This window comes from Corvus moneduloides, chromosome 1 (assembly GCF_009650955.1).
Source record: "Corvus moneduloides isolate bCorMon1 chromosome 1, bCorMon1.pri, whole genome shotgun sequence".
In the NCBI taxonomy this organism is placed as follows: domain Eukaryota; kingdom Metazoa; phylum Chordata; class Aves; order Passeriformes; family Corvidae; genus Corvus; species Corvus moneduloides.
The window spans coordinates 133,040,497-133,054,427 of record NC_045476.1 but is presented as its reverse complement, the minus strand read 5'-3'; the positions used below and the strand labels follow the sequence as shown (position 1 = coordinate 133,054,427).

At 36.7% G+C, this 13,931-nt stretch overlaps 1 long non-coding RNA gene across 1 annotated transcript in view; it reads right to left on the bottom strand.

The window, feature by feature from the left end:
* Positions 1–374: 374 nt before the first annotated feature.
* Positions 375–13,931, bottom strand: part of LOC116452991 — a 59,755-nt gene continuing 46,198 nt past the window's right edge. Inside the window, exons 2-3 of the long non-coding RNA XR_004243647.1 lie at positions 1,598–1,677; positions 375–599 (exon numbers count right to left, since the gene is read on the bottom strand). This is a non-coding gene — a long non-coding RNA (uncharacterized LOC116452991). The remainder of the gene's footprint in view (positions 600–1,597; positions 1,678–13,931) is intronic.

Sequence of the window (13,931 nt, the reverse complement as noted above, 5' to 3'; positions counted from 1 at the left end):
AATTTTTTCCAAGGTTTGAGGCTAAAACAGTGTTGTTCAGGGGGGTAAGAACACAAAAACAGCCAGAGAAATATTCTCGGCACTCTGGGTTCCTACATGTTGCATAACTTATAGATTCAAATGTAAATTATCAGAGTAAAATGTTCCCAGCATATAATCTTCTCACTCCTCTTTCACCTTTCCCGGTGTGGTCTACAGGTCAGAAGTATCAACATCTTTGCACATATTTGAACAAAAAATGTAATCATATTTGTTATTGGCATCAATGGGTTTTAGTTGTGGGTTTTTTTTATTTATTATACACAGCCACAACTACTTCACTAGTGTCAAAACCAATAAATAATTCATGAGATTTATTCTCCAACACTGGTCAGTTAAGTGTCTGCAGAGCAAATGCACCAAAATGTTCCTCATGTTCACCTATACAATCCAAGTACCTGGGGAGCATAGCCAAGCAGTGCTCACATGAGTTGGAACATAGCGGAAAGTGGAGTTGCCTTCTCCCAGCTCGTGGCAGTGTAAGGCTGAGCATCAGCAGCAATGCAAAATCATGTGAGCGTCCATTCAGTAGATCTGCACACTTGCAGCTCAAACCTGCCCTGCTAAAAGAGGAAAAGGGAAGGTGTCTCATTTCTACTCTCAAGAAATCCAGTCTACAAAAAATTTAGACAGAATTTTAAGAATGAATCAAGAGGGGCAGGGGTGTGAATTATGCATGGAAAAGTTTCTCAGGAGAGCACAAATGATTAAGTAACAAGAGGATAAGGGAGAATGTAGGGGAGGTGTTTGAGTCTCTGGGGAGAGAAAAACAAAGTGGAGACACTGATCCCCTTTTTGTGTGTTTGAAATTAGTGCAACTGCAGTAAAAAATAAAGCCCAGATTTGTGGATGAGGATGATGTTTACAACTTAAAGCTTTTAACACTAACCTTGTACGAAAGAATACAACAGAGAGAAAGAACAACTCATTGATTACTACAAGGAGGCCTTGATATTGTATTACTTCATTCTAATATAGGGCTAAATATCTCCTATTTGTTCTGCCCATGAAAAAGTAAGCGCACAGGTTACAACTGGATTGGACTGGTGTTAATGAAGGCAGAGTTAAGATTGCATGAGTGTGTTCTGTATTTCAGTACTTCTTGGATTTAGAAGTCTGAATTTGAAATTACACATTTCTTCATTTACAGCTGTTTGCATTCAGTTCAGCTCTGTGCTCTGGAAGAACATGAAGTGCCATTCCACAACCTTCCTTAATAATATCTTTTTTAGCAAATTATTGTAGTTTTTAAAATATCTGTGAAATAAGCTACAACCAATGATTGCATCTTTTCACACATCTTTTTAGCTAAAATCACAGATATTATACAATGTTATTTCTTCACAGATTACAGAAATAGGTAGTTTTTAGTTTTAACATAATTTTTGCTTAATCCTAACATTATAATTTGCCATAGTATTTTTTTTTAACTCTCAGACCAGCTGGCTGCCAAAAATCTACCTGCTGTGCAGTAATCAAGATGTAAGTAGTATGACATGCTACTGATTAGACATTTTCAGTACATCTGGAAACACTGACTATTTTCCAGTCCTCTTACCTGAAAAGACTGTTTCACAGGAACTTTCAAGCCCGAAAATATTCCAGCTTTCTTCAAGCATTATGAATCTAGATGCTTTCCTTGCATAAGAATACACAGGAAATTTCTTTTATTGAAAACATCATAAACAAAAGCTTTAAGAAGCACCACTTTAAAAAGTGAAAATCAAACTTCAAGACAGGGCTTTATGTATCTGTCAAGAAAAGTTTCTTCTTCAGTCTTTCAATAATTAGGAGGAGAAAATCAACTAAGGCAGCATATTGCAGAAATGTTTTTTTTCATAAGATCATATATATTCAAATGGAAGAAGACCGAAAAATGCTGGAGGTAACACATTTTAGGATTAACATTATTTTTAAGGCATTGGAATATCTAAATTGGTGAAAATATATCAATTTTTTTATTATTATTTTTAAAAAGAGGAAGAACATGCACCACTCCAAGGACAAAACATAGCCGTTCTTACTAATGACTGCAAGCAAAAGGGGTTGGTTGACGTGTTTGTTTGATATGCCATGTTACCAACACCTGAAGGCCACAGGATGAGAGCTCTAGAGAGCCCTTATAGCCCCTGTCCCAAAGGGTGTGATCAAGCCAGCACAACGGGAGAGGGAGAGCAAGCCAGGCATCGATCGACCCAAATTCAGTGACTCACTGTTGACACAGAGTACAAATCATGCTCAACTGATTTGATGCATAGACCAATGGAGCTTTGTTCCTCACGTAACTCCTTGTGCAGACACCTATAAGGTTTAGTAAATTCATAACAATAAAAATTATAAAATATGATCTTTAATATAAAAATGCATCATCCAAATGGATCGCCTTAGTATTCTTTTTGTAGCAAATATTTTTATTTTGAAGAACCCAGGCTCTGCACATATGTAAGGTAGATTTTGCAAGCACATTGCTTGTTCCAGAATACAGTGATATCTTATTTTAGTCTAATTTAATCTGTAAAACCGATTCATATCAAGTTGCACACACACATTCCTTGAGCAGCAAGGAAGCCTGCAAAGAGTTATAGAACTCTGTTTTGAAAATTTTCTAATTTATATCTTTTTATAAGGAAAATTGTAATACTTCTAAAAAATAATATTACTTCTAATTTTTTATTTCATTGCTCTTAAATTAACATTTTATGTGAAAGGTAGCTCTTTTTCACCCTAGGTTACTGATCATTTCAGCCACAAAAAGAGTCCGCTAAAGATTGCCTCATTTATTCTGTCTGCATCCGTCATCTTATCATAGTCTAAAGAAAAAAAATAAAATAAAAGAGTATATTACTGTCACTTGTCGAAGCTACTGAACATGCAGTCAAACCATGAGCTGGGTGTAACAGTTGTCTTCAAGATCAAAGCTGGCAGTCTGCAACCAGATCATGGTTCATAATTTGAGTGCCACTAATTTCTATTATAAAGGCAAGAGATAAACTACATTTTAAAAAGCTTTTTGCTTTACTGGCAGGACAGATTAGGCTTTCCATTTATTCTGGGACTGTAAATGCAGCTGTTGCTATAGTAACTGTATATCTCTTAAAGAGTAAATAATTGTGTTAAATGGCTAAATAGCAAATAGGTTTATGGCTACTCTGGTACTGAGGAACTTGAATATGCTAAATTTTTAACTGTATTTTTAAAGATCATCTGCACAGTGACCATAATATGTCCTGTACGGAAACAAGAAATTTTTCCTAATAAGTCTTTTCGGAGTTATGCAGTTGTGCACTGAATAAATGCCTGACAAATTTTATGAGTCTCAGAAATCTGAGGATGAATGTTATTCTAATATGAATTTCTGTTGCAATATTCTACAGTTCTCTCCAAGCAAATACCATAGGAAAGTAATGAAAACATATCAAAAGACTTTGTCAGAATTAGGCCCTTAGGTTTAAAGATTGGAGCAACTAAATTGACTGCTGGTGATTTCAAAAAACTCGAAAATCCATGTAAAAATCCATGGACTTTTTCTCAATACATGTTTTCATTACAAAAATATTTATTGCTACAGGCAATCCAAAGTAGCCAATTTATGCTCTATATTTCTATAGATTTGGAGGAAAATGTCTTTGATGTAACCACCTATAAACAGATAACTATTCTATGATTTGATGATTCTATGATTTAATTCAGTACTACTACACTCACACTATGCCTCCCACCCCCTCCCCTCACCTAAAATAATAAGGCAAAACGGAAAGAACAAATTTGCAGTGCTGTCTTTTACAAGATAAATGAGAGATTATACGTTTGAACCTTCTTAAGGTAATGTGTTGATATCTGTGAAATAAAAATGGAAGCAAAAAGACATTGGATCATCAATGAAAAAGAGGAAAAAAACCCTGTCTGTTACTAGATGACTGGTCCCATAATGTCATGGAGCCTGTTGTAATAGACAACATCGAGTTACATTGTCTTTTACACAGAAAATATCTGCATTATAATTTTAAGCAACTTAAAAGACACACTGAGTTATGCTTTTTTTAATTCATGAAAAACACTCTTAGCCAAGCTTAAGACAATACATATCAGAGAAAGCAGAAAATATTTCAGAGATATGACTTGAGAGATGATAATCTTATTAGATAAGTAAATTTAGTCCCTCACTGGAATACTTAAAATTAACAATTGCTAACAACACTATAATAAAACAAAATAAAAGATATCTCATGTTACAGCCAGTCATGGCTGTTATGAGAGGCACACAGTAGATGAAAGTTGCACAAATATTTAAGCACAACCCCAAAAGCCTGAGCAGGTATACAACCACTACAGAATCATGGAATTATAAGTTCATTAAGGTTGGAAAAGACCACCAAGATCATCAAGTCCAACCTTTGACAGAACACAACCATAGCAACTAAACCATAGCACTAAGCGCCACGTCCAGTCATTTCTTGAACGGTTCCAGGGATGGTGACTCCACCACTTCCCTGTGCAGCCCATTCCAATATTTGACAACCCTTTCAATGAAAAAAATTGTCCCTAATGTCCAACCTGAACCACCCCTGGCAAAGCCTGAGGCCATTTCCTCTACTCCTGTCACTAGTTACCTGGGAGATGTAGGCTCACTACAACCTCCTTTCAGGTAATTGTAGAGAATTACAAGGTCTTCACTAAGTCTCCTTTTCTCCACAGAAGATCAGCCCAGTTCCTTCAGCCACTCTTCATAAGACTTACTCTCTAGACCGTTCACAACCTTTGTGGCCCTTCTCTTGAGGAGGCTGGTAGGCCTACCAATCAAGAGACATTGAAGGTCTCCTGGAGAAAGAGCTCTGAGCCTGTTACCTCCCAGTTGTGGAGACCAAAGAAGCCTCTCCCAGGATACTTTGTTTAATTATGTTAATATACCTCAGTTCTGTTTCCCTTATTGGCCTGTTGGTCTCCCTGCCCCTTTTCTACCCTATGTGTCCCCGATCCAGAAAGTTCTCCCTTCCCCGTTCTCCCATTGGCCCTTTTCCTTTTGCTGCTCCCCCACTGTTTCCCTATTGGCTCCCATACCCTAACCCCGCCTACATGCTGCCCCTGTGCCCTCAGATCCTTGGACCCTCGTACTCTCTCAGCCCCTATCTTCCCCATATAAAACCCTGGACCCTCCCCATTTTTTTGTCTTCATCCCTGTTCATGTGCCTGGAAATAAACTCCTCCTGTGGAAAAAAGACCCTTCCTGCCTCTTTTGTAGATGGTGTGTTTGGAACTGCCTGGTGTGATATGTGTGCATGTAGTGGCCTCGCCAGGTGGCTTCCTCTGGAGACGCTTTCAGAAGGTCCCAGCACTCTACCACCTGGCACTGCCAACTGCAACAGTTCTCTGATCATGTTGCAGCACCTTTCTTGAAGTGAGGGGCCCAGAACTGGACACAGTACTTGAGGTGTGGCTTCACCAGTGCTTGTATTTTACCTGTATGTATATTATGTATGTATGTATGTATATATGATACCTGTACGGATCTCAAAACCCTTTTCAAATATGCTGCGGTATTGGAGATGCCAAGCATTTAGGTTGATTTCATTTTGCTTTGAGGTCTCAAGATCAAGTCTGGCTGCCTAATGAGGACAATTGTTAGAATCTGCTTTTTCAGGAAATTATCACACATCTGATATAATATTCTAAAAACAATCATTGAATATGGAACATTAGAGAATATAGCAAATACTTCGTGTTCCTAGGGAAATTTTAGTTTTATTAGAAAAGCTGTTATGACAAGTGGACAGTTCTGAAAAGACAGACCTGTGAATGTGCTATGAGGACCAGAGTGCAACAGCACTGCAGGAGATTGAGTGAACTTTATGATACAGTCAGTGCTTCAATCTTAGCAACTTTCAAGATTGTTGAAAGATTTGTTTATATAAATTAACTATTTTCAAGAAGTCATGGAATAGTAACCACCCGCACAAAAGTATAAAATGTAGTTGAGTTGTCTGAAGTGCGGTGAAATTACTCTGGATTGAACAACGTAGCCTACTTTGTTGTCCTGGTTCCAACAAGGCAGGGTTTCAGTAACTGGAAGGGAGATTACAACGTACCACCTCATGCCCTAGCCAGAGCAGGTGGAAGGGACTGTCTTCTGGGAAGAAAGGTTTCCTGCTGAGAAAACATGGCAGACAGAATGGTCTGATATTGTTTATTGCTGGGGACTTTCAATTTCAATCTTTTCTTTACTTATACCTTTAGTTATTATATTGTTGCTGTTACTGTTTGTTTTCATATCTCATTGCTGTTTCCAGGAAATTTTTCTTATCTCAGCCCGTGATCTTGCCTTGTTGTGCCTCCAACTGGATAGGGAGGGGAAGCAGCATGTGGTTTTAGCAGGAGTACTAACTTAGAGAATGCTATCCCTAAAACATGACAATTATGCATAAGAATTGCCAGAGATAAATATGTATTTTTCAGCAAATAATGAATGAGTAATGAAAAGGCAACACGAGCAAAACCTAAAAGTGAGAAGCCACACCTTTCTCTTAAAAATACCTAACAGCAATGGGACAAGGATTTATGTTGAAAAGAAGTTCACTGATCCAGGCTTCTTGGGATTACCTCTGGCAACCTATTTGGCAAGAAGGATATAAATTGACAAACCTACAAGCTTATGCTATACATAAATTACATTATTTTATGCAGCAATATAGGTAGTTTAGTAATTAGTTATTTAATAAATCTTAATTTAGGTGAATGTCATCTGGTTGCTGTGATTTATTTAAATTTAATTTCTTGCCTTGTTCCATCACCTGATACCTTCACTACATGTAGGAAAGTATGTCTCCATTATCCTCTGTGAAGACCTATGCAAAAGAAATCCTTCAGGTTTTCTGTAATCTCTTTATCCTTTAAGACAGAAATCCCTCCATATGAATTCCTAATTGAACTCTATATTTGCTAGCAATGAAGTCAACATACTCCGTTCTCCTGTCAGACTACTATTCCTGATAATTTAAAATGGCCTTTTTTTTCCCACTATCTTTTGTTCTTTATCTGTACAGCACCCAGCACAATAAGAAGTTAGATCATGAATCAGATTTTTAATAATCTGTGATATTAAAGACAACAGTTCGTATTCTTAGTTTTGTATATTGTCTTATGCTATCTGTTATCTTAAATATATATTTACATTAAAACCACTTTATTTTTAGCGTGATCTGTAGTTCTCCATTGGATTTTCCCACTATTTCTTTGTCTGCAGCTAGAGCTGGATCAGGTTCTGAACAAAATACTTTTCTTTTGCTGTTTGCAAAGTAAAATGTCATAGCTTCACATCAGGACTAATTGACATGAATTCTGTTCTTATTATTTCATGCTATTCTGCAAATCCTAATAAGTTTATGAGAAAGTGTGTTTACAGTATATTTAATTTTTCTGTGGTACTGTGTTTTGAGGTAACACTTGCAATGTAACTGAAAAAGGGTTAATTAATCTTCTACAAGGTACTCCAAATTGACTTCTGTTTTAAATAAATGTTTTCTAGGATGTTTCATTTTCTCTTTGGTGTCTTTATGGTTTCATGGCTTATGTGTTTTTAAAGGAAGAGATTTACTTCAACTAGTATATGAAATGTATTAACTGATTTGTTTAAAATAATATGCAGCAGAATATTCATCAAATGCTTTGGCAATATTTAGCAATTAATGGTTTTTGGAGACACTCCACACTTCCACATAAGAGCTACTTTGGTGTTTAATTTTTTTTGGGGTAGATCATATTTCAAAGAGAGATGTTTTCTTCATTTTATGTCAGCTAGCATTGGTTGTCAGAGGTAACACCATCCAAACAACTGCAGAGACTCTCAGGGCAGATACTGCTGGGAAGAGCTCAGAGGAAAGACACTGCCAAGTTTACAGAATAGGGAAGTGTGATAGTTTTTTATTTCCACTGCTCAGCTGGGTCTCCAATGTAAAATTAGCTGACTGAAGCATGGTGCAAGTTCAGCCTAGGCAGCACTTTCAGTCAGAACCTGAGAACTGATCATGGCTTTCCCTTGTAGCTGTATACATTTACATCTTCAAAGAAGGTTTTATTTTATCAAAGCCTAAGCAACCAGGGTCTCCTGTTTCAGTTTTAAGTTGTGTTTTCTAATGCTTGTTTTTGTTCTTTTTATTCTCTTTCAACTAATTTTATCCTGGTGAGAGGTGGAACTTGGATTTGAGGAAGAGCACGCGTGATTACTGATTATTTCCTGGTTTCTGAAGAAAATCAGACCTACACAATCAGTGTTATGTCTCTCTTTCTGTCTGTGCACCCACAAAGGCATGTAAAAATACTGGTCAATTCAAGTAAATCTGACAGGAAGTAATGGTCTCATTGTCCTCCTCAGTGCTTTCAGGACAGTAATGCTCCTGTCTTCAATGACAGTAAGAGTGCATTTCAAGGATGTTAAAAACCTGTAATTCTAATCAAAATTAGTTAGAAAATAGCTATTATTAGTATATAAGACTGAAGCTGTTAATGCCCAAACATGGATGAGCTACACTCAGGTCTCACATCTCATTAACCACCATAGGATTAATTATGAAGCACATATCCATAACAAACTAAGTTGGATTTTATCCTACTTATAAGAATACTTAAATCCTAGACTTTTATGTTAATACACCAATCAGCTGTGAAATTTATAATTCCATTTTTCATGGACTTCTCAAGGGTTTTTCCTAAAGTCCTAGCAAATGCTACCATTGACACATTTGAAAGAATATCTCTTGAGCTTATTTCCTAGGAAAATACTACAAATGTAATAAATAGTTTCTGTCAGAAACCAAGAAGGAACACATTTGTTCTCTAGCACTTTTTTTTTCAGTTTGCACTTTGTGGACTTTTGCACACTTCTATTTCCTTGGCAGTGGACTGAATGAAAACCTATTTCTCTTCATATGCAAAATTAATTAATTAGAGTAATGAGAAAAAAAATTAAAATGGCAAACTTATTTTCATATGACTGAAGCCACCTATCCCCAAAAATCTGATTTCAAAGAAATATCATTAATATTAAATTACAGGGTATGGGCAAGGCACTGAAGTCAACAAAAGCCTTTTTGCCATGTTTGTGATGTTTTTAGAAAATAGTTTCTATTAATTTGTCACTGAGAATTTCAAAAAAGTACCTGAAGGTTTTTCAGTGCCTGCCCAATGCCATTCAGAAAAACAAAACTAAGCAGTGAGTCTCTTAAGTAAATTCTGAAAGTATTTAAATTTGTCTTTCTATGCGAAAACACTGCTGGTACTTTTGGAATCCCTTGGAAAATAGGTTTGCTGGGTCCGTGGAGCCCATTTATCACAGGCAAGATGTCAACAACTCAGAGTTCATCTGAGTGGCACTTACTTAATAATCAACATGACATGAGCTGTTACACTAATTGATTATCTCACATACTCACTTGTTCACCCTGCCTCCAGCTTTATGATTCCTTAGTTTTTAACTCCCTTCCACTCCACAATTTTGCTGCTGGCCAGAAGTGGTTGGGCAAAAGGTTCAGATTTCATTCTGGGGACTGCTCATAGTCATGAGTCTCAGTATCTCTGTAGTTCTCCTCCATTTCCAGTATCTTCCCTCCAGTCTCAGGCTTTCATAGAATCATACGATAGTATCACAGAATATCCTGAGTTGGAAGGGACCCACTAGGATATCAAAGTCCAACTCCTGGCCCTATACAATATAGCTCCAAGAATCACACCATGTGCCTGAGTTTTCTTTATCTAAATACTCTATGTGCAGCAGCACAGCATGTGATGGATTGAGTGCATCCCTGAGAAGAAGGACTTGGGGGTCTTGCTGGATGAAAAGCTTGACATGCCCTGGAAATGCATGTTTGTACCCTGGATAGCCAACTGTGTCCTGGTCTATGTCTAAACAAGCATGACCAGAATGTTAAGGGAGATGATTCTCCCCTTCTACTCTGCCCTGTTGGGGCCCTCCCCCTGCCATGTGGTCCTGGGAGAGGGGCCCTGGGGGGAGACATGGGGTTTCCCTGGCCCCTGGTCAGCCTCGTTCCCCATTGGTTTTGTGTTCCCCTGTGCGGGCAAGGACCCTCGGGTCTCGTGATTGCAGCAGTTCCTCGGCAGATCCCGGCCATGCGGCTGGAGAAATAAACATCTCTGAAACATCTATCAAGAATCGGTCCATAGATATTTCTTTCCACGAGCCTCGTGTTGCAGTATCCGCACTGTAACACTGCCCCTATGAAACCCCACCTGGAATACATTGTCCAGCTTTGGGGCTCCCAAAAAAAGAAGAACTTGAACCTGTTGTAGAGAGTCCAGAAAAGGGCTGGATGCACAGAGGACTGGAGCACCGACAGGCTGAGAGCTGGAATTGGTTAGCCTGGAGAAGAGAAGGTCCCAGGGAAACATTTTGCCAGCCTACCATACCTTAAAAGGGGCTACTAGAAAGCCAAAGAGGAACTTTTTGTAAGGACATGTAGTGATGGGACAAGGGGAATGGCTGAAAAAGAGTAGGTTTAGATTAGATATTAGGAAGAAATTTTTTACCATGAGGGTGACAAGGCACTGGAACAGGTTTCCCAGAGAAGATGTGGATGCCCCACCCCTGGAGGTGTTCAAGGCCCAGCTGAATGAGGCTTTGACAACCTGGTCTAGTGAATGGTGTCCCTGCCCATGGCAGAAGTTTGGAACTAGGTGATCGTTAAGTTCCCTTCCAACCAAATACATTCTATGATTCTATGATAGCAAACTTTCCTAGTGATAAACAAAAGTTCAAGAGTGGGACATACTGCTTTATAACACTACAAACAAAAAAAAAAACCAAACAGATATATCATAAATAGGGGCACAAGCAGAATCTTAAACACAGAGGTGTGAATAGTAGATAATAAAATAAAATGCTTTCACTAATAAACAAGACAGCCTGTAATACTCCAAAATCAAAAGTAAAGACATGAGGTATTAAGAAAGATGATCTTTTGCTCACACAAAAGTTTTTACCTGCCTTTGTGGTAATTTCAGTGTGGTTTTCTAGTTATGGAATAATCCCTAGAAGTCTCAAATGATGTAGGTAAGTAAGCAGACAATGCTTAAGCATTTATGAGTAAAAACACTTCTGCTTTTCTTGACAGGGTATTCAATGTTAGAGTAATACATCTTACAATATCAATATTGGAAACAACATTTCCTGTCACAGTTTAAAGGTTGGAAGGATCTTGTTAACTGTCATATTAATTTGATCAGAATGTGCATGATATACAATAATTTCTATGAGTTAGAAAGTGTTTTATGTTCTTTTGCAGAAAGCCTATTTTACAACTAATATGTCTGTTCCTTTTCAATGCTGGAATACAGATTTAGCAATTTTTTAAAAATCAGCCTATGTGCAACAATAGGGAAATAAGATTTCTTATTTTGTCTTTGCCACACATTTTTAGAAATACAGAGGATTCAGTGCGGTTAGGACCTGCAGCCCAGAAAATATTGTAATGATCATATAGTACTATAAATCATGCAATGTCAGGAGAGTGATCCTGTAACTAGTGATTAGAACTACATAGCCAAGGAAAAATGTAACAAAGAACATTCCAGGAGGACTGAGATTATCTGATTACCTAAAACATATGGAAAGCTACTTAAACCGCTTCAAAAAACCTTTAGCCTATATTTCAATGTATTCAATATTTAGCTTTTTATCCTTAGCTTTCTGTCTTGTCTCAATTTTAGAAAAAACAATTTGAACATTTCGTTTTATCTTTACCATTAACCTAAGTGACAAATAGTTATAGTCTTACTGAAGACACTAATGACTAACACCATCCTCAACCTCTCTTCTTGTAGACTCTTGTGGATCTTAAAACATGAGGAAGAGACAAGATAAACTACAGTTAACCACAATATAAAAGCTTCAGGACAGAATTCAATTGACCAACACTATAATCTCCATTGCGTCATAAAGAAACTTATGGAGCTCTTCACTACCAATTTCTAAGAAAGTCAACAGCTGTTAATACAGGATGTTGAAACAAATGGTCAGACTTCACAATGGATCCTGATCATCACCAAGAACCAGTAATGAATGGTGACCTCAGTTAGAAGCCTATGGTTAATGTTGTTTTCTGAACTAAACCTATCAAAAGTGAACGAAATGTGGTGTATCTATACACACTCTTGAAACAAAACGTAAGTTTAGCACATGCAGTTCCCAAGAGTTTCCTTATTGAATGAAGTTTCTATTAAAACTTCCTGAAGAAAAACAAATCGTGAACCGCTCTGAAATGATTACTTGAGAGCCTCCTGTTATCTACCCACAAATCCTCATGTATTTTCAAAAACTCAAAACCCACACAAAATTAGGCCACAGGTTGAAAGCTAACTTCATGAATAATCTTCAAGTTATCCAATGCCAAAAACAAAGTCAACAGTGAGGAGCTGTTTAAAAATCTGAGTACTAAGGGAAAATAAATACATCCTGTATAGTATACTTCAAACTATTCAGTGGTAAAGAATGATGAGGAAGGGGCATATATAGTGTTTGTGCACACAGATGTATTTTGAAATAGTTATGCCTCAGAAAAAAGTATAAGGGAATTAAGGAACTGTGTAGTCAACGTACAAAAAAAAAAAAAACAGGGAAAAAAGTTGAAAGATTAGGTTCTATTGAAAAATGGAAAAAACCCTCAATTTAAAACTATTTCACTTCACCTGTGTTTGTGTTTGAAAAAACACACCTAGGCCCAAACACCTAAGATTGAAGTATCTTGAATTGATCTGCCTCAACTATAAGACATTTAGTTACATTTTACAGTTACTGCTGCTCTCAATTTAAATAGGTCCTACGATGGTCAGCACAAAGAAGAAATAAAAGGAAAAGTGTATAAACACATTCTAGTTCTAGATTATTTGAATATTTTATGTTCAAGGATTTCAAGTACCTGTGCCAGAAAACAAGTCTGACTGCAGTATAAACTAGCTTCATTCCACTATGACTGCTCTCTTCCTCACACCACCAATGTTATCTCTAATTCAATGAGAAACATATTTACAGGAGAAATTTTTATTGATCATAAAATATTCCTTAACAGCTCAGAGATAGTGGGCTTATAGGTAACTCCATAGAGACTTTTGCAGGTTAGTTGAGAAATTGTACACAGAAGATTTCCATAGACAATAACTCTGATATAGAAGATTCTCAAATAGAAAAGCCTCAGGGATCTATTCTTAGGCATCTTTTTTTTTTTTTTAATTCTTTTTTCTTTGATGTTTTGTTTATTAAATTTTTAAGATAAAGGAACAAAAAAAGGACAGACATCAGAAGTTCCAAGAAATATATATAATTATTAGATCAATAAACAATTCAGCAATTCTTAGAGGACATTCAAATAACCTTCTACAATAAAAAGCCTACACTATATGTGAAATACAAATCTTAAGAGATAGTTAACATTCCAGGCAAATACAAGCATATTGGTAATGTTGATTTAGCACTCTTAATTTTGTTCAAAATTACCTCCACAGATCATAGACTCAAAGAATAGTAAAGAGAACAAAAGCAGCCCACAACAAAGAAATGTGCATAAAAGGAACAGCAATAAATAAAATAAAAACTGGAAAACTGAATAGATAATAAATGAATAAGTAAGTAGAATAGCAATATTCCATCAGCTCCTCACTAAGCAAACACTGACTCTGAAATCTGATCTATAATATCATTTAATGCAAACAATATATAAAAAATTTACCACCAATCACCCCATACTATCATCTCTATGGCGTAGCATTGTGTTGAAATAAATCACATATTATCTATATTTCAAAACCTTGTCACTTATTTGTTATTGCATCTCCATATTTTTGGAAAAGAAGTTAACATTGCAAAATAACTGAATTCATAACAAATTTGGCCT